Below are 27,430 nucleotides of genomic sequence, written 5' to 3'. Positions count from 1 at the left end.
TTTTGGTCAAAGTTAACTTTATTTCTCAGTTTTACTTCATCAGCATGTGGTAAGAGAATTGGCACACACAAAAAGTATACTGACATTGGGTCTAATTAAGATGCTTCTGGCAAAGTGGTAGGAAGATGAAAGTAACAAAGATAAGCATAGAAGCTTTTTTTTTTCTTCTTTTTGCTGCAAAAAGTTTTATTGTTTCCATTTGGTCCAAAGCTTGAGAGAGGGCTCCAGGATGTTAAAAAGCCACCGAGTGGCTGCAGACAGGGGCTTCAGGTAGAAGCCTTGACATTAGGCAGTGCTCCTCAAAAGCCGCTGGGCTCCAGAGGCTCCTGGTTGTGTTGGAGGGTGAACCTTTGGAAGAGCTACTCACCCAGTCTGGCTTGGGGACCAGCCAGCCTGCGGAGGTTGTTCCAAGTGGCGCCCATCTTCTTGATAAGTTTCACTTGCTTATCTAGGGCATGTCTCTCCAGGAAGTCACAGAGGTTGAGTCTGCACGGGGAGAACCCAGGTCTTGCAGATCCAAAAGGGCTTGGTCCAGGTTCTTCTCCATGAGAAGGGTGGTCTCCATTGCATCCTGGATTTTTACCCCAGTCATCTTGACATGGCTTCTGCACGTCCTGGTAGAGGGCATGACCGCCATGTTGGTTTTGCATTTTCAAGAGATGCTTGGTGCCCTGGTGCTTCTTTTTGGCCAATTCCTGGAAATAATGGCCCATGCCTCCAGAAACACATTGTTGTGGTTGAAACAGAAGTCTGGAGAGAGGTAGGTGTAGGCGGCTTGCAGATGCAGGTTCACGAGGTGGTGGTTGACCATGGCCTCCACTGGGTAGAATAATTCTGATGAATCTGGGAGCTGAGTTAAGCTCAAAAAATGGCATTGGCTTGTCTAAGTGTTCCAGGAGAGCTGAGTAGCTGATTCCAAAGGTTGCAACCAAATTAAAGGTTGAAGGGTGATGGGAGGCTGGAGCAAGGGGCATCCTTGGGTCTGTTTGCCCAAGCAGTGTTGAAGTAAGAGACAGTTAAGAGGGACTGCCAAATGCACAGCATAGAAGCTTTATAAAATTTAATTCTTTCTGTTGAAGTATAGTTGACTTACAATGTTGTGTTAGTTTCAGGTATGCAGCAAATTAATCCAGTTTTATATGCATATGTTTTTCAGATTCTTTTCTATTTATATCATTACAAGATACTGAGTGTAGCTCCCTGTTCTATACAATAAGTCCTTGCTGTTCATCTATTTTACGTATATTAGTTCAGTTCATTTGCTCAGTCATGTCTGACTCTTTGTGACCCCATGAATCGCAGCACGCCAGGCCTCCCTGTCCATCACCAACTCCCGAAGTTCACTCAAACTCATGTCCATCGAGTCGGTGATGCGATCCAGCTATCTCATCCTCTGTCGTCCCCTTCTCCTCCTGCCCCCAATCCCTCCCAGCATCAGGGTCTTTTCCAATGAGTCAACTCTTCACATGAGTGGCCAAAGTATTGGAGTTTCAGCTTCAGCATCAGTCCTTCCAATGGACACCCAGGACTGATCTCCTTTAGGATTGACTGGTTGGATCTCCTTGCAGTCCAAGGGACTCTCAAGAGTCTTCTCCAACACCACAGTTCAAAAGCATCAATTCTTCAGCACTCAGCTTTCTTTATAGTCCAACTTTCACATCCATACATGACCACTGGAAAAACCATAGCCTTGACTAGACGGACCTTTGTTGGCAAAGTAATGTCTCTGCTTTTGAATATGCTATCTAGGTTGGAGTAAGCGTCTTTTAATTTCATGGCTGCAATCACCATCTGCAGTGATTTTGGATCCCAAAAGAATAAAGTCTGACACTGTTACCACTGTTTCCCCATTTATTTCCCATGAAGTGATAGGACCAGATGCCATCTTTGTTTTCTGAATGTTGAGCTTTAAGCCAGCTTTTTCACTCTCCTCTTTCACTTTCATCAAGAGGCTTTTGAGTTCCTCTTCACTTTCTGCCATTAGAGTGGTGTCATCTGCATATCTGAGGTTATTGATATTTCTCCTGGCAATCTTGATTCCAGCTTGTGCTTCTTCCAGCCCAGCGTTTCTCGTGATGTACTCTGCATAGAAGTTAAATGGTATAGTAGTGTGTATATGTCAGTTCCCAAACTTCTGCTTTATCCACCCCACCGTGTTTTCTCCTTTGGTAAACATACCTCAGGTCTGTATGTCTGTGAGTCTGTTTCTGTTTTGTACATAAGTTCATTTGTTTCGTATTTTAGATTTCACGTGTAACTGATACCATGTGATAGTTGTCTTTCCCTGCATTGACTAGCTTTAAGAGAGGTTGCAGGTGACAAACACTAAACAGAAGGAACATCAAAGGGACTATTTCAGTATCTGTGTTCTTATCCATAAATAACACTGATTCCCTTCCATGTTATGAAAAATAATTGTGAGAAAATTTATTTTTTTAACGTTAAATTTTTCTTTATTGATATATAGTTGTTGGTTTCAGGTATACAGCAAAGTGATTCAATTGCACATGTATGTATTCTTTTTCAGATTCTTTTCCATTGTTCATTGGTAAAAGATACTGAGTATAGTTCCCCGTGTTACACAGTAGGTCCTTGTTGTCTGTCTCTTTGTATATAGTAATCTGTATCTGTTAAGCCCAAACTCCTAATTTATCCCTCTCACCCTTTCCCCCTTTGGAACGATAGGAAAACATATTATTTTAAAAATGGGTATTCATTGTACAGTTTTTTAATATGGAAAATTTATTTGGCATTTAAGATAATCTTCTCAACTATTCTTAGGTAGACGTGGCTTAGATAAGGTTTTTTTAAAAAAATAATTTTTGTTTATTTATTTATTTTATTTTATTTTGAGTGTGCTGGGTCTTCTTTGCTGTGTGGGATCTTCTCTGGTTGTGGCGATTGGGGGCTATTCTTCGTTGCTATGTGCTGGCTTCTCATTGAGGCGGCTTTTCTCATTGTGGAGCATGGGCTCTGTAGTTGTGGCCTACAGGCTTAGTTGCTCCACAGCATGTGGGATCTTCCTGGACCAGGGGTCGAACCCATGTCTCCTGCATTGGCAGGCAGATTCTTTACCACCCAGCCACCAGGGAAGCCCAAATCAGGGGTTTTTAAGCAGGGTTGCCGTGCTGTGATTCATGGGGTTGCAAAGAGTCAGACAAGACTGAGTGACTGAACTGACTGACTGTGCCTCAGAGACATCTGGGGAGATTTTTAAAAAGAGCCTTGGCCTCAACCCTAGACCAGAATCAGAACCTGGAAGAAGTAAGGCCTGTAAATCTGTGTTTTTAATGGCTCTAAAAACTTGCCAGGTTGTTCTAATATGCCTTGGCTTTGGAAAGCATAATCTTGGATGACATTCCTACTAGAGCCTAGTACAGGGTTATTTCACATGGACAGCTATTGGCTTCTGCAACTCTTGTCCTCTTGAGTACACTTTCAAATGAATAAAATTTTAAAAGCCAGGGTAATTTCTCTGGAAAAATAAAAATAGATGATGGTATTCTTCTGCCTAAGAATTTCTGGTGACCTCTCATGGTTCTTAAAAAAAATTCCAGGTTGCCAGTGTTCTGACTGATGTTCTCCAACATCTTTACTGCTCTCTTGCTCCTCATTTAGTTGGCTTGTTTCCTATTCCTCGGCCACGCCAGTTATGTTCTTCCTGCTCTTTCTTCCTTTTCTGCCCAGATCCAGTTCCCTTAGACTTTTGCATGATTGGATCCTTGTTTGATTCTCAGCTCAAATGTCAGTTTCTCAGAAAGAACTTCTGTAACCAGTTTCTACTCAGTCACTTACTAGCATGTCATTTGATTTGATTTTCACCTTGTTTTTGGTCAGTTGCTAAGTCATGTCCAATACTTTTTGACCTCATGGACTGCAGTATGCCAGGTTTCCCTGTCCTTCACTATCTCCTGGAGTTTCCTGAAACTCATGTCCATTGAGTAGGGGATACCACCCAACCATCTCATCCTCTGTTGCCCCTTCTCCTCCTGCCCTTAATCTTTCCCAGCATCAGGGCCTTTTCCAATGAGTCAGGTCTATGCATCAGGTAGCCAAAATATTGGAGCTTCAGCATCAGTCCTTCCAATGAATATTCAGGGTTGATTTCCTCTAGGGATTGACTGGTTTGATCTCCTTGCTGTCCAAGGGACTCTCAAGAGTCTTCTCCAGCACCACGATTCGAAAGCATCAATTTTTCAGAACTCAGACTTCTTTATGGTCCAACTCTCACATCTGGACCTGACTACTGGAAAAACCAGAGCTTTGACTATACAGACCTTTGTGGACAAAGTGATGTCTCTGCTTTTTAATACACTGTCTGCTGCTGCTGCTAAGTCACTTCAGTTGTGTCCGACTCTGCGACTCCATAGATGGCAGCCCACCAGGCTCCCCCGTCCCTGGGATTCTCCAGGCAAGAACACTGGAGTGGGTTGCCATTTCCTTCTCCAATGCATGAAAGTGAAAAGTGAAAGTGAAGTCGCTCAGTTGTGTCCAACCCTCAGCGACCCCATGGACTGCAGCCTTCCAGGCTCCTCTGCCCATGGGATTTTCCAGGCAAGAGTCCTGGAGTGGGTTGCCATTGTCTTTTTTGAATACACTGTCTAGGTTTCTCTTAGCTTTTCATCCAAGCAGCAAGCATCTTTTAATTTCATTGCACTTATTGCTATCCAAAATTATTTTATTTGTACATTATATAGCTCCCCCACAGAGGATGAGATGGTTGGATGGCATCACTGACTCAATGGACATGAGTTTGTGTAAGCTCCAGGAGTTGGTGATGGACAGGGAAGCCTGGTGTGCTGCATTCCTTTAGGTCTCAAAGAGTTGGACACAACTGAGTAACTGAACTGATATAGCTCACCTCTTAGACTTTTAAATATTACATTGCTTCTGAGTCTGAGGCTCCAATAACAGCACATGGTGGCTGTTGAGTATGTATTTAAAAATTAGATGGAAGAGTGCAGCTCTTAAAATATCCCATGAACAAGAACAGCAAGTTTTAAGCTTGAAAGAATAGCCACTTAACAGACTTGACACCCAGAAGTCTAGCATCCAGAGGTTCTCTTTGGAAATATCCATTCTGTACTTTGTTATTAGAGACATTAATGTTTTACTGGGTTGGGGAAGGCATAATTAAATAAAATGAATCTAATAGTGTCTTGCCTTTTTAGGGAATAATGGCAGAGTTAAGACTTGGAGGTTAGTTTCCTCTTAAAAATTCTCATGCTGGAGAATGAGCTCTTGAATACAATTTGAATTTCATTATGAGCAGAATAGAACAAGAAGAGCTAGATAATATAGGAAACTGTGTGTACAGTTCTCTGCTGTGTGTGCATGTCAGAAAACAATGAAATTAAAAGAAAAAGTATAACAGGAGACTTTCAAGCTTCTGTAATATCGTCACAGATTCGGAGTTAGAAAAGTAATGTTACCAAGTTACACCTTCCGCCTATCTCATGAACCAGCTCCCAGTGCTCAGAAAGCCCTGAGAGAATACTCTTACCTAGAAATTACAAGGCTGTTGATGATGATAAGGAAATGACATTTTTCAAGTTTCAAGGCTTAAAAAAAACTCTCCAGGCTAGTAACCCTTCAAATGACAGAGAGATAAGACACTATAACATGTATTCCAAGACAAATTCAGCAGGTAAACCTCAAGTATACATGCAAAACAACTTAGAGCTTTCTAAACTAATGATACTGGACTTAAAATCATATCTTTAAGTTTTTATAATTAGACCTTTTAAGTTCTTATAACAAAACTTTATTTAGTTGAAACTAAATAGTAGTATATAAAATGTGAACAGAATTTTAGTTTATGTCACTCATTATATTGAGTTAAACATTTTGAAATGAAAGGATTAATTTGCTGAATTATCCCTTCAAACTTTTGCCTGTTTTCTCATTAACCATTCGATGTCTTGATTTTTAAGGTCACGATCTGACATGAAGTTAAACAGGTGGTATTGTGTGAGTGTGTGGGAAGTTTCTTCAGTCATGTCTGACTTTTTGTGACCCTTTGGACTGTAGCGCACCAGTCTCCTCTGTTCATGTGATTCTCCAGGCAAGAATAGTGGAGTGTGTTGCCATGCCCTCCTCAGGGGATCTTCCTGACCCAGGGGATCTTCCCAACCCAGGGGCCAAACCCACGTCTCTTAGGTCTCCTGTGTTGGCAGGCGGGGTGTTTTTTGTTTTTTTTTTTTTACCACTAGCGCCACCCAGTTCGGTTCAGTCGCTCAGTCGTGTCCGACTCTTTGTGACCCCACGAATCACAGCACGCCAGGCCTCCCTGTCCATCACCAACTCCTGGAGTTCACTCAAACTCACGTCCATCGAGTCGGTGATGCCATCCAGCCATCTCATCCTCTGTCGTCCCCTTCTCCTCCTGCTCCCAATCCTTCCCAGCATCAGAGTCTTTTCAGCGAGCCCAAATACGTGGTACAGTAGAGCTATTCTGAAAGAAGGACTGATGCTGAAGCTGAGGTGAAGTTGCTCAGTCATGTCTAACTCTCTGCCATCCCATGGACTGTAACCTACCAGGCTCCTCCATTCATGGAATTTTCCAGGCAAGAGTACTGGAATGGGTTGCCATTTCCTTCTCTTGTATAGACTATTATATTATTCATTATGTAGTGGTCAAAACTTCAGAGAATATTTTACTTTTAATTTTTTAAATCAGTTTCTTTACTCTGCAATTTTTAGTGACTGTGTATATGTGTGTGTCTTTGTGTGTGTAGATGGGAACCAGTTTGGGGTTAAAATGGGCAAGTTAACATAGAGTCCTCATTACTTATTCTTTTATGCTCTAGATCCTGCATCTCACTATTACCTTGAAATTAACATCCAAACAATGCAATAGGTTTGCTACTCTCAGCATGCCCTCCCCTTCTCCTATTCCGCATGTTCATTTTGAATAAAAAACTTCATGTCTTTGGGTTACCTAACTATAGAAATGTTCTTCTACATATCATCTTATGCGGCATATACAAGAAGTCAGTGGCATTATTAGGCAGAATTAGAGAAAGACTTCAATGGCAAAGCCTCCTAACATTCCATAACTAACACAGGATGCTATCGTCTGCCTTGTAGAATGATTCCTTTAATTATCATTAAACTACCAGTGTCAAAAGAGAGAAACGCATAGCTTAGACATTATGGGACTGGGGGTTCTGCCTTAAAAACCTGAACCAAGAGTCAAATTTCTTCAAAAATTTTCTATTTCTTTATTAAAATTAATGTGACTTGTGAATCATAGCCCATAATATTTTCATGTCTTTTTAAAAATAATAAAATTGCTTTTAAGTGACCATGAAACATAGTTGACATTCTAAACATGTGTACCATATTTCTGTATCTTTAAGCTTTCTTAAAAGATATGATAGCTAGGACATGGAAGCAACCTAGATGTCCATCAACAGATGAATGGATAAGAAAGCTGTGGTACATATACACAATGGAGTATTACTCAGCCATTAAAAAGAATACATTTGAATCAGTTCTAATGAGGTGGATGAAACTGGAGCCTATTATACAGAGAGAAGTAAGCCAGAAAGAAAAACACCAATACAGTATACTAACGCATATATATGGAATTTAGAAAGATGGTAACAATAACCCTGTATACGAGACAGTAAACGAGACACTGATGTATAGAACAGTCTTTTGGACTCTGTGGGAGAGGGAGAGGGTGGGATGATTTGGGAGAATGGCACTGAAATATGTATAATATCATATATGGAACGAGTCGCCAGTCCAGGTTCGATGCACGATACTGGATGCTTGGGGCTGGTGCACTGGGACGACCCAGAGGGATGGTATGGGGAGGGAGGAGGGTTCAGGATGGGTAACACATGTATACCTGTGGCAGATTCATTTCGATATATGGCAAAACCAATACAATATTGTAAAGTTTTAAAATAAAATAAAATTAAAAAAAAAAGATAACGATAGCTATCATGGATAGCTATGTGACTGGCAAAATCACTGGTATTTGTCAGTGGGCAGAAGGCCAGGACAAGACGTGTTTTGATGGGCACTGAGTCACAGAGGAAGCCCTCAGCACTGGATGCTCTGGCTTCTCTCCCAGATTCCCTGTACCACATGTCCGTTGGAGAGACTGGGCTACGATATCTGTGTATGCACCTTGGGGGTGAAATAGGACATTACATTTGTTGACTTTGTGGAATCTCTATGCTTTTAAAGTAATTAGTTTATTTTAACTGGAGGATAATTTATAATATTGTGATGATTTTTGCCATGCATCAACATGAATTGGCCATAGGTATACATGTGTCCCCCCCATACGGAAACCCCCTCCCACCTTCGTCCCCATTCCATCCCTCTAGGTTGTCCCAGAGCAGCAGCTTTGGGTGCCCTGCTTCATGCACCAAACTTGCACTGGTCATCTATTTTACATATGGTAATATACGGGTTTCAATTCTATTCTCTCAAATCACCCCGCCCTCACCTTCTCGCACTGAGTCCAAAAGTCTGTTCTTTATGTCTGTGTCTCCTTTGCTGCCCTGCATGGAGGACCACTCGCACCATGGCTTTCCCAGGTGGTGCAAGTGGCAAAGAACCCGCCTGCCAATGCAGGAGACGTGGGTTTGTTCCCTGGGTTGGGAAGATCTCCTGGAGGAGGAAACAGCAACCCACTCTAGTATTCTTGCCTGGAGAATCCCATGGATGGAGGAGCCTGGTGGGCTATAGTCCACGGGGTTGCTGAGTTGGACACAACTGAAGTGACTTAGCACATGCTTTTAATCTGTGTGAATTCATGATATTTTCCATTACTCCACTCCAATAAAAAATAGTAGATTTCACCCTAAATCTTACCTACAAGGTATAATAAAACTGGATGAGAAACAAGAATATGTTGCAAGGAAGATGCCGGATTTCCTATAGTGTTATGAGCTGCTCCGGTCCCTGTTCTTCTGAAAAGAGTGTGGCTTTAGGGTAGGATACAACCCAACACATTGAGATTCTTCAGAGTGGGGTTCAAATTTTCCACCAGGCACATCCAAAGAAAGTTTGTTTTTTCACCTTTGGGGAACGTGTGAAACATAATTTTTTCTCTGGCCCTGGTTGAAATTTGCATTTGGATGTACCTCTGTTTTGAAAGTTGAAGAATTAAAAATAGCCTCTTCTATGTGGATTTTATAGCTTTTTATTATAATGTGGAAGAAATGGATGTTTTATTTTACTATCTTGGAGACAACATCGAGAAACAATAATTAAGATGTTAATACTCTAATGAAAACAATTGCATTTGACAGATATTTCCAGAAACTTAAGAAATTGGTATTCTGTAAAATTTACCAAACCAAGTACTTCACTTTCATTTTCTCATTTAATGCAGTTCATTACAACAGCATTATATAGTGTCACTTCTTTGATCTCTGTTTCCTGTATGTGGAAATGGAGTCTGAAGAGGACATATGATTGGCCATTTAATCTTTGTTGTTGTTCAGTCACTAAGTTATGTCTGACTCTTTGCGACCCTATAGACTGCAGCATGCCAGGCTTCCTTGTCCTTCACTGTCTCCTGGAGTTTGCTCAGATTCATGTCCATTGAGTCCATGATGCCATCCAACCATTTCATCCTCTGTCACCCCCCTTTCCTCCTGCTCTCAATCTTTCCCAGCATCAGGGTCTTTTCCAGCATCATCTTTAGCAAGGATTAACGGAGGACTCGTCTCACCATCGACTTACTGGTTTATATCTAAGATCCATTATTCTATCCTACCCCAGCTCTAACACTTATTAATTCTGTGAATTTGGGTAATTTCTTAACCTGTGTGTTCCTTTGTTTCCTCCTTTGAAAATGGAAATAAAAATAGTGCCTGCTCTGAGAATTTGTTATTAGAGGATGTCATGCTCAATGAATCCATCTGGTGATACTGTTTTATAGGCCACCCCTGCCTGGAGATGACACATTGATTCACAAAGTGGTCCATGAGGCTGTTTGCATTCATGAGCATTATAGACGGGGCCTGGCCTGGCTGTCAGCACCTCTGATGGTCTGTGATGTGTAAATCGTGTGTAATATTGCTGAGGTGTAAGTCTCAGTTACAGGTATAGAGAGGTTAGCTTGTGGGAATGCTTAGTTGCTCATCTCTCAACTCGACTTTATTATTTCTTTTTATTGCTCTGCTGTTGATAGTTCATAAAGACTGACACAATAACGACAATAACGTCTTGGGGGCTGTGTGTGTGTGTGTGTGTGTGTGTGTGTGTGTGTGTGTATGTGAAATGGCTTTAAAACACATTGGTGGTTGACACAGGCAAGTCTGCTCACTGTTATGCGGCAGCCTGGATGTGGGGGGAGTCTGGGGAAGAATGGATACACATATGTGTATAGTTGAGCCTCTTTGCCATCCACCCAAGACTGTCACAACATTGTTAATTGCTATACTCCAATATAAACAAGAAGTTAAAGTATGTTGGTGATTGAAATGAAGAAGTCTTAAGAATTGAATGCTTAGTTCTTAGTCTTAAGAACTGGTGCTGAAGTCTTAAGAACTGAATGGATCTTAGGGAGAAAATGAAGCATTGGCTAAATTAAATCATGGCTTGTCAGATATAGTGCCAGTCAACACTTTTTTGAGTGAGTCCATTGTATTATCTTTAGGGAACCAAGACTAGACAACTGACAAATCTGTCCAGTGGGTGCTTACTTGAGTCTCATCATGAATGAATTTGGTCTTTGTAAAAGTCAGGGTCTGAACAGGAAGAAGGTGGCACATTCAGATAAGATAATTGAGGGGACATGAAGAAAACCTGTTTGCAAAAAAAAGAAGATGGGTTTAAAGGAAACAGACAAGCAATTGTTCTGGCTCCCAAAGGAAGCAGAAGTGAGGAGCTGTTAGCAGGTGTAAAGAGCCAAGGGATAGGGAGGGTACCTGAACCTGGAGAGGGTAGCAGCTGTCCTAAAGGGTGGAGGCCTTCAGAAGAGAGATGCAGCCAGCCCGCAGCAACTTGGAAGAGATGGAACCAGGGAAGTACCCATCCTTCCACTCCTCCACCCCATCTCCTGGAGCCTGTCATTGGTTGAGCCTTCACTGAAGCCAAACAGTGAGGAAAACTTTCTGTATTCTTGATGCTCTAGCTTCTTGTGCCTTGATGATCAGGAAGAGATGGCCCTCTCAGGGCCTCCCAGTCCTTAGAGACCATCTGTGAGCACATCTTGCTTTATACAACCAGCCAATGGTACCCACACTCCAGCCCTCTACCTTACTAGGCTGTCACATTCCAGGCCACTATCCACTGTCCTGATCACCCCAAGGCCAGGAACCAGACAACTCAGGACAGCCCTGCACCCCAAAGCCTGCCGGAATTATTAATGTAGCCAATGCTAGGCCTGCTTACCCTGCCTCGCCTGTTCTTTTCCTAGGAAATCACAATCAGGGCTCTCGTCTATGCTTCCCCCAAACTCCTTCTGCCTCTTGACTGGAACCCTTGGATTTCCTCTGTGTGGTGTGGGGAACCCCCTCCACTTGGGAGCTGGGAGTAACCACTCTCTTGTTAATGGCAGTCTTCTGCTGCTCTGCTGGCCTCATGGTACTTGAATGAGGACAAAACCTACATTGTAAAACTCTCCTTCCTCCCTCCCCAATCCCGTTTCTCCCCTTCTTCCTCCTCTTCACTTCCCCCCACCCCACTCCTTTGCAGCCACATAGGTCTCCATATTGTTCCTCAATGATTTCATCACACTCCTGTTATGGGACCTTTGCTTTAGTGTTCTGTCCATCTGAAAAGTTCTGCCAGATTTTTCCTTTGTTAAATTTCTAATCTTCCTGTGTTTGCTCACAGCTTACCTTCTCAACAAGCCTAAATTTATGGATACTACACAGTCCTCCTCTTCTCTGCTTATTCCATATCTCCTAATCATTTCCTGCTCTTTTCTCTTTTTTGTCTTGTATCACCCGGAGTAGGCTTGAGGGCTTCCCTGGTGGCTCAGTGGTAAAGAATTTTGCCTGCAATATGGGAGAATCAGGTTTGATCCCTGGGTCAGGAAGATCCTCTGGAGAAGGAAATGACAACCTACTCCAGTATTGTTGCCTGGGAAATCCCACGGACAGAGGAGCCTGGTGGGCTATGGTCCATGGGGTCTCAGAGAGTCCGACATGACTTAGCAACTAAATGACAAGAGTAGGATAGAATTTCCTTTTTCTTCTGGTAGACATTATTTTTTAAATCTATTTTCCTGTGTCTGGAAGGTAAGTTCCCTAAGTGTAGGTATCTTTGGTTCTATACATAGACATGTCCTAAGCATTAGGTCATTTCCCAGCAAATAGTAGATACAATATAAACAACTATTGGATGAATGAATGGACAAATTAATGAAGTCATTATATGCAGCCAGTATTGACTTCTTTGAAGAACTTCCTATTTCATGAAGAAAGTGGTTGGGGCATATTAAATTTAGGGTTGAGCTATGTTTTTTAAAATTATATATGGTTTTAAATCAGATACATTGAAGTTTCATTTACATAAATTCCCAATAAAATTCACTCTGAAGTGTAAAGTTTGGTGAAATTTGACACATTTACAGAGTCACGTATGAAGTAGGAAATGGCAACTGTTTTCCTTCTCCATGGGGTTGATGCGGTTGCAGAGTCAGACATGACTGAAGTGATTTAGCATGCATATACAGAGTCAGGTAACCACCAGTACAATGAGGATATAGAACATTTTCATCTCCTCAAAAGGATTCCTCCTGCTTCTTCATAGTGAGTTCTTTCCATCTACTCTTAGATCCTAGAATTGATTTCTCTCCTTTCAGTTTTGGCTTTTCAGAATATTAAATGAATAGAATTACATACAGTAAAAGGTGGTATAGTATATCATGCTTCTTTCATTTAGCATAATTATTTTGAGAATCATCCGTATTTTTGCACATATTAATAGTTTTTACTTTTTGTTGCTGTGTTCCATTTAAAGAGTCACATTCAATTCTAAGGAAGGACAACAATGTATCTATTCATCAGCTGATGCTTTGTTCCCAGAGTTTGGCATGATGAATAAAGTTTGGGAACATTTGCATCTAGACCTTTGTGTAGACATATGCTCTATTTCTCTTGGTGAAATGCCTGGAGGAGGAATTTCTGGATGTTAAATACATGTTTAGCTTGATACAAAACTGCCAAACTTTTCCAAAGTGTCTGTTATCCTTGTCTTTGTGCATCCCCACCAATTGCTCAACATCTACACCAACAGCTGGTACTTTTCATGTTAGTCATCCTAGTGGGTGTAGCTCATTGTGGTTTTAATGTGTATTTTTCTCATGATGATGAACATCTTTTCCTATGCTAGTTTTTACTTTGCATATCTTCTTTTGTGAGGTGTCCAAATCTTTTGCCAATGTTTTACTGGATTGCCCATCTTCTCTTAAAGGAGTGGTAAGAATTCGTTCTATATTCTGAATATAGATATTCAAATATTCAATATTCAAATATTATCAGATATTTGTTTTGCCAGTCTGTGGCTTTTCATTTTTTTATCAGTTCAGTGCAGTTCAGTTCAGTCGCTCAGTCGTGTCCGACTCTTTGCGACCCCATGAATCACAGCACGCCAGGCCTCCCTGTCCATCACCAACTCCCGGAGTTCACTGAGACTCACGTCCATTGAGTCAGTGATGCCATCCAGCCATCTCATCCTCTGTCGTCCCCTTCTCCTCCTGCCCCCAATCCCTCCCAGCATCAGAGTCTTTTCCAAGGAGTCAACTCTTCGCATGAGGTGGCCAAAGTACTGGAGTTTCAGCTTTAGCATCATTCCTTCCAAAGAAATCCCAGGGCTGATCTCCTTCAGAATGGACTGGTTGGATCTCCTTGCAGTCCAAGGGACTCTAAAGAGTCTTCTCAACACCACAGTTTAAAAGCATCAGTTCTTCGGCACTCAGCTTTCTTCACAGTCCAGTGCCTGTCAAAGAGTAAAACTAATTTTGATGATCAATTTATCACCTTTTTATTTTACAATTTGTGCTTTGTATGTCCTAAGATGTAACCCAAAGTCATAAAGTTGTTCTCTTTTTTCCTCCTTGTCAAAAAATGTGGTTTAGGATAGGTATGTGGTCCACACGTGAACAAAGCATTCTGTAGGATCTTTCCAAATGAAAGATGGGTGAATGGCAGCTCCTTCTTCTCTGACTTTAAGCCTGCAAGGCAGTGATTCTCAAGTGGGGACACTTTTTCCCCTCAGGGGATATTTGATGTTTGGTTTCTGGTTGTTACAGCTCAGGAGAGGGGAGACCAGTGGTCAGAGACCGGAGAGACTGCTAAACAGGCTACATTCCACAAAACAGATCTCTCAAAGAAAGAATGATCCAGCTTTAAAATGTCATCAGTTTAAACTTGAGGAACCCTTATGGAAGGCTCAGAATTGTCTGAGGTCATGATTTCAGCCATGAAGAAATAGCAAATCTACACAGATAGAAGAAAAAAAAAACACACATAAAAGGTTAAAAAAAAAGAGAGAGAGCTGATAAAAGAAGAATAAGTGAATCCTAATGGTCCTAACATCCTCGATCCAGTCCTTTCAGAATATGGCTCCATCTACACTCATTTTTTGTTCTGCCATTGAGCCGTTTTGACAGTATAAAATTTTGTGCTGAGTTTCTGCCATGGGCACCTCAACTGTTAACATAAAATATGTAATTTTTGCAATAGATGCTGCATTAGGTCAGAACTAGGAAGGTGAAGCAGCTGCTATTCTTACTGCCCCTTTTCAATTGGTGTTCACTTTCTAATAGGTAAACATGGAAAAACTCTAAGAGAAATGAATAGATGGATCAATAAGCATCAGTTTTGCATTACGTGTATAAACTTCTTTTAAGAGGAAGGAAAGTTTGCCTACTTCCAATTATTAGACCCATAAATTTAAGTTCCTGACTCATCTATGTTTTGAAGCTAGATTTCGTTAAACCTCATTAACAAATGACCTCTCAGACTACCTTTTAAGGATGTGAGTCTTTGTAGGAGAAAACAGGAGATCCATACATAAAAAATGTCAATGTGGAGTTGGTCTCAGAGAACATTCTTAAGCCTTTATTACCTTCCAAATGCCTTTAAAACCTCAGAGAACACACTGGAGAGTTGCTTGTTATGGTCGGTTATTGGAACATTGAATTTGTTTTCAGGTCTTGATCTACCTGACCTAAGTTATATTTTAAATCACAAAGCACAGACTTTTTCATAGAAAATAATACACCAGCTGCTAGATCATCAAGACACTCTGTTCATAGAGTTTATTTAGGATTTCCCCTTTAAAGTCCAAACTTTTTAGAAATTTGAATTCATTTCTGATGTATTATTGCTAGATTTTAATAATCTTTATCTAACTCTCTTTATCTTTCTCCATATCACTGACTCCTAGGTGCAAACAGCTTTAGACTGAGATTGGAACACCCACTATTTTCTCAATATTGTCTACACTTTTGTGTCTTTATCCTTAAATCACACTGTCATGGCAAACTGGATTATTCTTTCCTCCATCTCTCTCACCTTCTCTGTCTCTCTCCTTCTGTGGCATTAGTCACTGACTTAGAAGCTATCCTGGGATGAGTTCCTTGTCTTGGAGTTGAGAAACAGAGTATGAGGCTAAGGTTATTTAGCTTAAATAACATCTGAGACCATATTTTAAATTCCAATATGGCATACAATTCTTAGCCATTCCTTAGAATGGCCGAAAGCAAGTCTATGTCTGATAATTACTATTTAGTATAGAAAATTAACCTGCATAAAATATCTAAAAATCATTAGTAATGATTTTAGTAAAGCTTAATTGCTCAGTTGTATCCAACTCTTAGCAACCCTTTGGACTATGGCCTGCCAGGCTTCTCTGTCCATGAGATTTTTCAGTCAAGAATACTGGAGTGGATTGCCATTCCCTTCTCCAGGGGATCTTCTCAACCCAAGGATGGAACCCACGTATCCTGTGTCTCCTGCATTGCAGGTGAATTCTTTACCCACTAAGGCCCAATGATTTTAGAAAGGGTTGTAATTAGTTACATGTCAAAAGTGGGAGAGTCATTTGCCTTGTGTCAGTGGCAAAGAAAACTCATTTTATTTTATTGTTAACATATTGACTGAGGGTCAGGGAGACAAGCCAAAAGCAAAATCTGTGTCTGACAACTCCACAACTGGAGTGTTTATTTGTAAATTTACAATTACATGTTTATACTGACATTATTTAAGGCTTTAGCTGTTGAAAAGAATGGCTATGAATTGTGTGCCATACTGGAATTTAAAATATGGTCTCAAATGTTTCATATCCTCTCTTATTGGGGTAGAAGCTCCAATCCTCTGTGATTTATCTTGATATATACAGTTGTTGGTGGAGAAGGAAATGGCAGCCCACTCCAGTATTCTTGCCTAGAGAATCCTGTGGACAGAGGAGCCTGGTGGGCTGCTATCCATAGGGTCGCATAGAGTCGGACATGACTGAAACGACTTAGCGTGCATGCATGCCTTGGAGAAGGAAATGGCAACCCATACCAGTATTCTTGCCTGAAGAATCCCAGGGATGGAGGAGCCTGGTGGGCTGCCATCTATGGGGTCACACAGAGTTGGACACGACTGAAATGACTTAGCAGCAGCATACAGTTGTTGGAGGCACATTCATAATTTTATGAATTATTTTGGCCTGTCAACTCAGCTCCAGCCTCACAAACTATACACACCAGTTCCTCTTGAATTATATATTTTAAAGCCTCCCCCCAGGACTTTTGAACACCTTCCTTCTTCAAGTGCTATAGACACTTCTTAGATGTTGAATTTCACAAAGCAGGTTTAATTCAAATTCTAATCATTTGAATTACATTTACAATATACTCATTATATAATTTGCAGCCAGTTTAAAGAATTTCTCCTCTAATTGCTAGGCTGGGCTGTGGTCTCCTTCATGTGAGAAGGAAACAAATAAAAATAATTGGAACATGAAATAAATAGATCTCAGAAGTGCCCACTTATTTATTATGTGCCCATTAGTATGTGCCCCACAAAGGAGGGGGTGAATTTGTCTGAAAGAAAAGACAAGTCAAAGAGTGGCTTGTATATGAGGATGAAAGAATGATACAATTTCACAGTTTCAAATTTCAAGCTGAGTAAGGACAGATACAGAGACCCTAGGCTCTGTTTCTACCCTTCCTTCAGGCTGAAATGCTTTCCCCAAGGTGTTTGTTTTTTGCCAGTTTAATTCTTTTTTTAAACTTCAAGACCTGCTTCCACTGTCCCTTCTTTGGCACATTTCTTCCCTGAGACCTTCACCACTAGTTTTTCATGCAACTGTAGTCCATTTAAAAAGGTTTATTTTTTTCCTTTACTGCCTCCACCAAAGCATCTGTACTTTCTCAGGGTTATCCCAGCTGCAGATAAATTTATTCCAGGTCAGTGTGAAGAATACCTTTTTAAGGTCATGAGCCAGAAATTCCAGGTTCTAAGGTCATTCTGGGGCTTCCCAGGTGGCTCAATGGTAAAGAATCTGCCTGCCAATCCAAGAGACAAGGGTTTGATCCCTGGGTTGGGAAGATCTCCTGGAGAAGGGAATGCCTGCTGCTGCTACTGCTGCTAAGTCGCTTCAGTCGTGTCCGACTCTGTGCGACCCCAGAGACGGCGGCCCACCAGGCTCCCCCGTACCCAGGATTCTCCAGGCAAGAACGCTGGAGTGGGTTGCCATTTCCTTCTCCAATGCATGAAAGTGAAAAGTGAAAGTGAAGTCGCTCAGTCGTGTCTGACTCTTCACGACCCCATGGACTGCAGCCTACCAGGCTCCTCCGTCCATGGGATTTTCTAGGCAAAAGTACTGGAGTGGGGTGCCATTGCCTTCCCCGAGGGAATGCCAGCCCACCCCAATATTCTTCCCAGGGAAATCTCATGGACAGAGGAGCCTAGTGGGCTACAGTCCATGCGGTCGCAAAGAATTGGACAAGACTGAGTGACTAAACAACAACAAAGGTCATTCTAGGCAACACACCCATATAAGCCACATTAGCCATTGAAGACTCGAAGTTCCCGGACCCGCCCAGTTCTGCTAAGCATTACCTTCATGGCTCTTCAGTCAGCATCTCCCATGACCACACCCATGCTCCTCTCTGAAATAATAAACCTAGTCTCTTGGGCTGACCAAGATCTCTCTTCTTTCGGCTCTTTCCCTCCTTCATTTCCACCACATCTGTTCTTTGGCATCTTTAGAATTTCCAGTCATTGCTTACTCAATTCATCATTTCTCACCTGGCTTTGTTCCCTTAAGTAATAAAAATCCTAGGTGCATGACTAACCCCCCCACCTTTCTCTCTGATCCCCACAACTTCCATGCCTCCTTGTCTTTGATCCATATTCAGCAAGTTCACTTTTCACCCAGTTGCTTACTGGTGGTTATACAAAAGTTGTATAATGATGGAGAAAATTCTCTGCAAATTAATGGACCTTGAACCTGGTTAAGCCCCAAGTTAGCAATTATTGAATGTATTCCTGTTTACTTTATTTCCTGTTGCCTATAGAGTCATTCCTCTCCTTCTTGACTTGTTCTGCTTTTGCTCAGCATAAGGCTCTTTCCTCTTCCTAGAAAATTTATTTTTCTTTTTTTAATATAAATTTATTTATTGTAATTGGAGGTTAATTACTTTACAATATTGTATCAACATGAATCTGCCACAGGTGTACACGTGTTCCCCATCATGAGCCCCCTCCCACCTCCCTTCCCTGACCATCCCTCTGGGTCATCCCAGTGCACCAGCCCTGAGCATCCTGTATCCTGCATTGAACCTGGACTGGTGACATGTTTCAATGCCATTCTCCCAAATCTTCCCACCCTCTCCCTCTCCCACAGAATCCATAAGACTGTTCTATACATCTGTGTTTCTTTTGTTGTCTTGCATACAGGGTCATTGTTACCATCTTTCTAAATTCCATATATATGCGTTAGTATACTGTATTGGCGTTTTTCTTTCTGGCTTACTTCACTCTGTATAATAGGCTCCAGTTTCATCCACCTCATTAGAACTAATTCAAATGTATTCTTTTTAATGGCTGAGTAATACTCCACTGTCTATGTGTACTACAGCTTTCTTATCCATTCGTCTGCTGATGGACATCTAGGTTGCTTCCATGTCCTGGCTATTATAAACAGTGCTACGATGAACATTGGGGTACACGTGTCTCTTTCCCTTCTGGTTTCCTTGGTGTGTATGCCCAGCAGTGGGATTGCTGGGTCATAAGGCAGTTCTATTTCCAGTTTTTTAAGGAATCTCCACACTGTTCTCCATAGTGGCTGTACTAGTTTGTATTCCCACCAACAGTGTAAGAGGGTTTCCTTTTCTCCACACCCTCTCCAGCATTTATTGCTTGTAGACTTTTAGATTGCAGCCATTCTGACTGGCGTGAAATGGTACCTCATTGTGGTTTTGATTTGCATTTCTCTGATAATGAGTGATGTTGAGCATCTTTTCATGTGTTTGTTAGCCATCTGTATGTCTTCTTTGGAGAAATGTCTGTTTAGTTCTTTGGCCCATTTTTTGATTGGGTCGTTTATTTTTTCTGGAATTGAGCTGTAGGAGTTGCTTGTATATTTTTGAGATTAATTGTCAGTTGCTTCATTTGCTATTATTTTCTCCCATTCTGAAGGCTGTATTTTCACCTTGCTTATAGTTTCCTTTGTTGTGAAGAAGCATTTAATTTTAATTAGGTCCCATTTGTTTATTTTTGCTTTTATTTCCAATATTCTGAGAGGTGGGTCATAGAGGACTCTGCTGTGATTTATGTCGGAGAGTGTTTTGCCTATGTTCTCCTCTAGAAGTTTTATGGTTTCTGGTCTTATGTTTAGATCTTTAATCCATTTTGAGTTCATTTTTGTGTATGGTGTTAGAAAGTGCTCTAGTTTCATTCTTTTACAAGTGGTTGATCAGTTTTCCCAGCACCACTTGTTAAAGAGATTGTCTTTTCTCCATTGTATATTCTTGCCCCCTTTGTCAAAGATAAGGTGTCCATAGGTGCATGGATTTATCTCTGGGCTCTCTATTTTGTTCCATTGATCTATATTTCTGTCTTTGTGCCAGTACAATACTGTCTTGATGACTGTGGCTTTGTAGTAGAGCCTGAAGTCAGGCAGGTTGAGTCCTCCAGTTCCATTCTTCTTTCTCAAGATTGCTTTGGCTATTCGAGGTTTTTGTATTTCCATACACTTTGTGAAATTATTTGTTCTAGCTCTGTGAAAGATACTGTTGGTAGCTTGATAGGGATTGCATTGAATCTATAGATTGCTTTGGGTAGTATACTCATTTTCACTATATTGAGTCTTCCAATCCATGAACATGGTATATTTCTCCATCTATTAGTGTCCTCTTTGATTTCTTTCACCAGTGTTTTATAGTTTTTTATATATAGGTCTTTTGTTTCTTTAGGTAGATATATTCCTAAGTATTTTATTCTTTTCAATGCAATGGTGAATGGAATTGTTTCCTTAATTTCTCTATTTTCTCATTATTAGTGTATAGGAATGCAAGGGATTTCTGTGTGTTGATTTTATATCCTGCAACTTTACTATATTCATTGATTAGCTCTAGTAATTTTCTGGTGGAGTCTTCAGGGTTTTCTATGTAGAGGATCATGTCATCTGCTAACAGTGATGATACTGAAGAAGTAATATTAATGAAACATCTCATTGAGTAATTTTATTATTAGTTTTTTGATTGAAAAATATATTGTAGGATGATAAAAGGCACAAACAATCTCATCCATCCCAGATGAGCTCTGTTCTTTCCCCAGGCAAAACAATGTTAAATTTTTTTGGATCTCCTCAAGTATATTTGATACATATGTAAACATAATTGTGCATATAGTCCTTCTTTATCTCATGTCATTTCCTCCAGACATAGGGAACTGTTTGCAGCTCTCTACTTATGCTTTTGAATTGTGGTGCTGGAGAAGACTCTTGAGAGTCCCTTGGACTGCAAGGACATGAAACCAGTTAATCCTAAAGGAAACCAACTGTAAATATTCACTAAAAGAACTGATGCTGAAGCTGAAGCATGTGAAGAGCTGACTCATTGGAAAAGACCCTGATGCTGGGAAAGACTGAGGGAGGGAAGAGAAGGGGACAACAGAGGATGAAATGGTTGGATGTCATCATTGACTCAATGGACATGAGTCTGAGCAAACTCTGGGAGATGGTGAAGGACAGGGAAGCCTGGAGTGCTGCAGTCCATGGGGTCACAAAGAGTCGCACACAGCTTAGCAACTGAGCATCAACAAATGTGCATAGGAGCTAAAGCCTCCAAGACTTTACCCTTGATGTTCTCAATGGAAGGTCCTGCCTTGTCATTTTGCCCACCACATACTTTCCTTGGGAAATCCACCTTAATAATGATAGCTTTACTGCTGTGCATATTACTTAGCATATAGGAAGATGCAATAAATATTTAGTGTTATTACTTAGTGATTCTTCATATAAGACTGGTATTTTCCACCTTAAGTTCATCATCAGTAAAATTTAAGCTTTTTTTTTTTCCTTGGTTAAGCAGCTGCTCTTGGGGCTGTAGAAAATAATAGTTAGGAATTTTCCAAAAGGTTTATATAAGGTATGGAAAAATGCCAAGAGATTATTTTGCACAATTTACATGGAAAAAGAATATGCAAAAAAAACAAAAAAAAAAAACAAAGGAGAATTCTGGGAAACAATGTATCAATATACCTCATCAGACTGAAAAGAGGTTCTAATTTAGGTTATATTTCTGAACTCTGAGTTGATCAGATTGAAGCCCCAGCTGTGTTTGGCTGCTGAATTTTCTGTTGGGATTTCAAAATTCTTTCATCATACTCTCTTCTGTTTCCCTGTGTAATTGGTACTTTATAAATCCTTGACTGTGAACATGGTGCTAGAAAATGGGAAATTATGTTCCTGGGTTAGTGAGTTAGCCATGGTAACAGTGGTGTGACATTTTAGAAGGCTGGGAGTAATTTGGTTGGAAGTGAAGGCAACAAGTCATGCTAGAGTTACATTTGGATAAGATACTGGTTTTACTTTTGAGGGGGTGGTTTTGGGAGTGTAATAACTTCATACTCCTTAGTCACCCTTTAGAACCATCCCGTTGACCAAAATTATTTCACAAAATCTATTCCTTAGGTCAGTTCTAATATTTTTTGTGTGATCTATCAATATCTTCCTAAGATGTGTCTACTAAAATAGTAATTAAGCTCTGTGGGACAGAAAGAAAAGTTCTAGGGGCATTATGACCTAGGAAAAAAGTTGTCCTCACTTGATTGCATTACCTTGTTTAAAAGACAGCTATGGCATAGGATACTTTCTTTCTTTCTTTTTTGGCTTAAAAAAAATTGGACTATAATTGCCTTACAATGTTGTGTTAGTTTCTGCTGTACAATGAAGTGAATCAGCTGTATGTATACATATATCCCTGTCCCCTTGGAACTCCCTCCCACCCCCAACCTCCTTCCCACCCACCTAGGTCATCACAGAGCACTGAGTTGAGCTTCCTGTGCTATACAGCAGCTTCCCACTATCTATTCCACACATGTTAGGGTATATATGTCAATGCTACTTTTCCAGTTGGTCTCACCCTCCCCTTCCACCACTGTGTCCACAAACCTGTTCTTTTTTTGTCTGTGTCTGTATTCCTGCCCTGCAAATAAATAGATAGGATGGATGGATGGATAGAAATAGAAAGGAAAATAAAAAGGACACTTTCTATCTAATTTTTTTTTTCATTATAACTAGAAAGAAATCTCCAGGAGACAGGCCTAATAAGTGTGCTTCTCTCCTCACATAAGCACATGGAGTTTGCAAGATTCAGGATCTGGCAATTTAAAATTCATCTCTCTGATATGCATCTGTGCTATGACTAATGATTTGATAAAGAATGAAAGCCAAGGGTCATTTTGGTGGCAAAGCAGATTAAAAAGCAGAGCACCTTTGGGACTTCTCTCCATGAATGTCAAGGTCAGGACCAGCAGCTGCTACAGTGAGATCCTTTCTTTATATAATGACATCCAGATACCTGGTTTACAGAAATACTTTGTAATTCTGCTTCTGACACTGCACGACATGGCCTACCATAAGCACTTTGTTATTTAGATCAAGAAATACACTCACAGATTAAATATGGCAGTAATTAAAGACATGTCTGGCAACAGTAAATATACATCAGCCTGAATGTAAGAGCTTTGGTAGAAATGCAAAGGCAAAAAGACTGAGCCTCTCTTTCTTGGCTTATCATTCACTTGCTATATGTGACTCGCCTTCAGTTTTCACTGTTGTCACATAAACAGATCTTTTGCCCTGGTCCTAATTAGGACACAGTTTGTTCCTCAGTACAAGTCATGGGGCAGCAGACAATAGAGAATTTGAATCAGATGATCTAAATTCAAATTCACCTCCTTCCATTTTAGTAATATGACTCTGGACAAGTTATTTTACATCTTGAAACCCCAGTTTACTTATGCAAGAGCGATGAGGTGAGGGCTGGAGGAGATAATGCTTATAAGATGTCTTGTGTGTGCTGGGTACCCAACATGTGGATCTTTCCACTGCATGTAGTAATTTCACATTTCCAGAATTGTATTAGTGGCATTTGTTGGGAGTAAAACCATGGCAACTTTTAAATTGAGACGTAATGTGTATAACCTGAAATCCCCTTTTAAACAGTGTGATCCAAAAGTTTTAGGACACTTGCAAAGTTGTATGATCATTGGCACAAATGCCTCCAGAACATTTCATCTTGGCCAAAGGCCCTGTACCTTTTAAGCACTTGCTGTCTATTCCCCTGCTTCCATGCCCCAACTAGCCCCAGGCAACCACTAATCTGTTTTCTGTCCCTGTGGATTTACTTATTCTAGCCATGTGATACAAATGGTCATACATTATATGACCACTTGTGTGTCGTTTCTTTCACTTCACATAATGTTGTGTGTGTGTATGTTTATATTGGAAGTGCAAGTGTAAGTTGGTCAGTCGTGTCCAACTCTTTGCAAACCCATGGACTGCAGCCCGCCTGGCTCCTCTTTCCATGGTATTCTCCAGGCAAGAACACTGGGGTGGGTAAACATTCCCTTCTCCAGGGGATCTTCCTGATCCAGGAATTGAACCCAGGTCTCCTGTATTGCAGACAGATTCTTTACCATCTGAACCACTAGGGAAGCTTTTTAAAAAATATTATTTTTTTTACACCCAAAATATTTTGTATTGGGGTAAAACCAATTAACAATGTTGTAATAGTTTTAGGTGGACTGCAAAGGGACTCAGCCATACATACACGTGTATCCATACTCTCCCAAACTCCCCTCCCATCCAGGTTGTCACATAATATTGAGTAGAATTCTCTGTGCTATAAAGGACAGAAATGGTATGGACCTAACAGAAGCAGAAGATATTAAGAAATGGCAAGAATACACAGAAGAACTGTACAAAAAAGATCTCCACGACCCAGATAATCACGATGGTGTGATCACTGACCTAGAGCCAGACATCCTGGAATGTGAAGTCAAGTGGGCCTTAGAAAGCATCACTGTGAACAAAGCTAGTGGAGGTGATGGAATTCCAGTGGAACTATTCCAAATCCTAAAAGATGATGCTGTGAAAGTGCTGCACTCAATATGCCAGCAAATTTGGCAAACTCAGCAGTGGTCACAGGACTGGAAAAGGTCAGTTTTCATTCCAATCCCAAAGAAAGGCAATGCCAAAGAATGCCCCAACTACCGCACAATTGCACTCATCTCACATGCTAGTAAAGTAATGCTCAAAATTCTCCAAGCCAGGCTTCAGCAATATGTGAACCGTGAATTTCCTGATGTTCAAGCTGGTTTTAGAAAAGGCAGAGGAACCAGAGATCAAATTGCCAACATCTGCTGGATCATGGAAAAAGCAAGAGAGTTCCAGAAAAACATCTATTTCTGCTTTACTGACTATGCCAAAGCCTTTGACTGTGTGGATCACAATAAACAGTGGAAAATTCTGAAAGAGATAGGAATCCCAGACCATCTGATCTGCCTCTTGAGAAACCTATATGCAGGTCAGGAAATAACAGTTAGAACTGGACATGGAACAACAGACTGGTTCCAAATAGGAAAAGGAGTACGTCAAGGCTGTATATTGTCACCCTGCTTATTTAACTTATATACAGAGTACATCGTGAGAAACGCTGGGCTGGAAGAAACACAAGCTGGAATCAAGATTGCCGGGAGAAATATCAATAACCTCAGATATGCAGATGACACCACCCTTATGGCAGAAAGTGAAGAGGAACTCAAAAGCCTCTTGATGAAAGTGAAAGTGGAGAGTGAAAAAGTTGGCTTAAAGCTCAACATTCAGAAAACGAAGATCATGGCATCCAGTCCCATCACTTCTTGGGAAATAGATGGGGAAACAGTGGAAACAGTGTCAGACTTTATTTTTTTGGGCTCCAAAATCACTGCAGATGGTGACTGCAGCCATGAAATTAAAAGACGCTTACTCCTAGGAAGGAAAGTTATGACCAACCTAGATAGCATATTCAAAAGCAGAGACATTACTTTGCCAACAAAGGTTCGTCTAGTCAAGGCTATGCTTTTTCCTGTGGTCATGTATGGATGTGAGAGTTGGACTGTGAAGAAAGCTGAGTGCCGAAGAATTGATGGTTTTGAACTGTGGTGTTGGAGAAGACTCTCGAGAGTCCCTTGGACTGCAAGGAGATCCAACCAGTCCATTCTGAAGGAGAACAGCCCTGGGATTTCTTTGGAAGGAATGATGCTAAAGCTGAAACTCCAGTACTTTGGCCACCTCATGCGAAGAGTTGACTCATCGGAAAAGACTCTGATGCTGGGAGGGATTGGGGGCAGGAGGAGAAGGGGACGACAGAGGATGAGATGGCTGGATGGCATCACTGACTCGATGGACGTGAGTCTCAGTGAACTCCGGGAGTTGGTGATGGACAGGGAGGCCTGGCGTGCTGCGATTCATGGGGTCGCAAAGAGTCAGACATGACTGGGTGACTGAACTGAACTGATACAATAGGTCCTTGTTGGTAATCCATTAAAAAAAATTTTTTTTTTATTTTGTATTGGGGTATAGCCAATTAACAATGTTGTGATAGCACTGAGCAGAGTTCCCTGTGCTATATAAATAGGTCCTTATTGGTTATCCATTTTAAATGTAGCAGAGTGTACATGTCTATCCCCAACTCCCTAACTGTCCTTCCCTCCATCCTTCTGCCCTGGAAACCATAAGTTTGTTCTCTAAGTTTGTGAGTCTGTTTCTGTTTTGTAAGTTCATTTGTACCATTTATTTTCAGATTCTGCATTTAAGAGATGTCATATGATATTTCTCCTTTGCCATCTGACTTATTTTACTTAGTATGACACTCTCTAGGTCCATCCATGAAGCTTCAAATGACATTATTTCATTCTTTTTAATGGCTGAGTAATATTCCATTGTATAAATGTACCGCATCTTATTTATCCATTCCTCTGTTAACATAATGTTTTTAAGATTCATCCATGTTGTGGTGGCTCAGATGGTCAAGAATCTGCCTGCAATGCAGGAGACCCAAGCTTGATCCCTGGGTTGGGAAGATCCCCTGGAGAAGGAAGTGGCTACCCACTCCAGTATTCTTGCTTGGAGAATTCCATGGACAGAGGAGCCTGGTGGGCTACAGTCCTTGGGGTCGCAAAGAGTTGGACACAACTCAGTGACATTTGAGTTTTTTGCTTTTTGATAACTATAAAGAATGCTACAGTAAACCTTCATATACAAATTTTTGTATGTAGATACATTTTCATTTCTTTTGAGTAAATGCTCAGTAGAGTTGTTGGGTCATATGTAACAGTATGCCTGACTTTTTTGTGTGACTTAAAAATGACATTAATCCATTTTGCTTATGAATCATCTGGAATTCAGGCACACCTGAATGGGGATGGTTTGTCTCTGTTCAACATGGTTTCAGCTGGAGCTGCTCAGGTGGGTGCTGGGGGACCCACTTTTGAGACGGTTCACTCACGCTACTGGCAAGCTGGAACCGGCTCTGGCTGGGAGCCCAGCTGTTACGTGGGCTGGTCCTTCTCACCATGGCTCTCTCCATAGGCTGCTCCAGTTCCAAGTAAGCTTGACTTTTTTGAGAAACAGCTGAACTGCTTTCCACAGCTGCTGTACCATTTTACATTCCCATCAATAAATTTATGAGGATTCAATCCATTTACACTTCATACATGGTTTTTTTTTTTTTTAATCTCTTTTATGGTTGCCATTCTACTGGGTGTGAAGTGGTATCTCTGTGGTTTTGATTTGCATTTCTGTGGTGAGGGGTGATGTTGAGCCTCTCTTTAAGGGCTTATTGGGTATTTGTATATCTTCCTTGGGAAAAAAAGGTCTGTTCAAACCCTTAAGCTGTTTTTAAACTTGGGTCTTTGCCTTTTTATTGTTGATTGTTGTTGAATTATAAGAGTTCCGTCCT

At 40.9% G+C, this 27,430-nt stretch overlaps 1 pseudogene; it reads right to left on the bottom strand.

Moving 5' to 3' along the window:
- Positions 1–299: 299 nt before the first annotated feature.
- LOC113882813 overlaps positions 300–27,430 on the bottom strand; it is a 121,833-nt pseudogene continuing 94,702 nt past the window's right edge.

The sequence above is a fragment of the Bos indicus x Bos taurus genome, chromosome 24 (assembly GCF_003369695.1).
Source record: "Bos indicus x Bos taurus breed Angus x Brahman F1 hybrid chromosome 24, Bos_hybrid_MaternalHap_v2.0, whole genome shotgun sequence".
In the NCBI taxonomy this organism is placed as follows: domain Eukaryota; kingdom Metazoa; phylum Chordata; class Mammalia; order Artiodactyla; family Bovidae; genus Bos; species Bos indicus x Bos taurus.
Note: the sequence above shows the minus strand (reverse complement) of the source record. Positions and strands in the feature narration are given on the sequence as shown.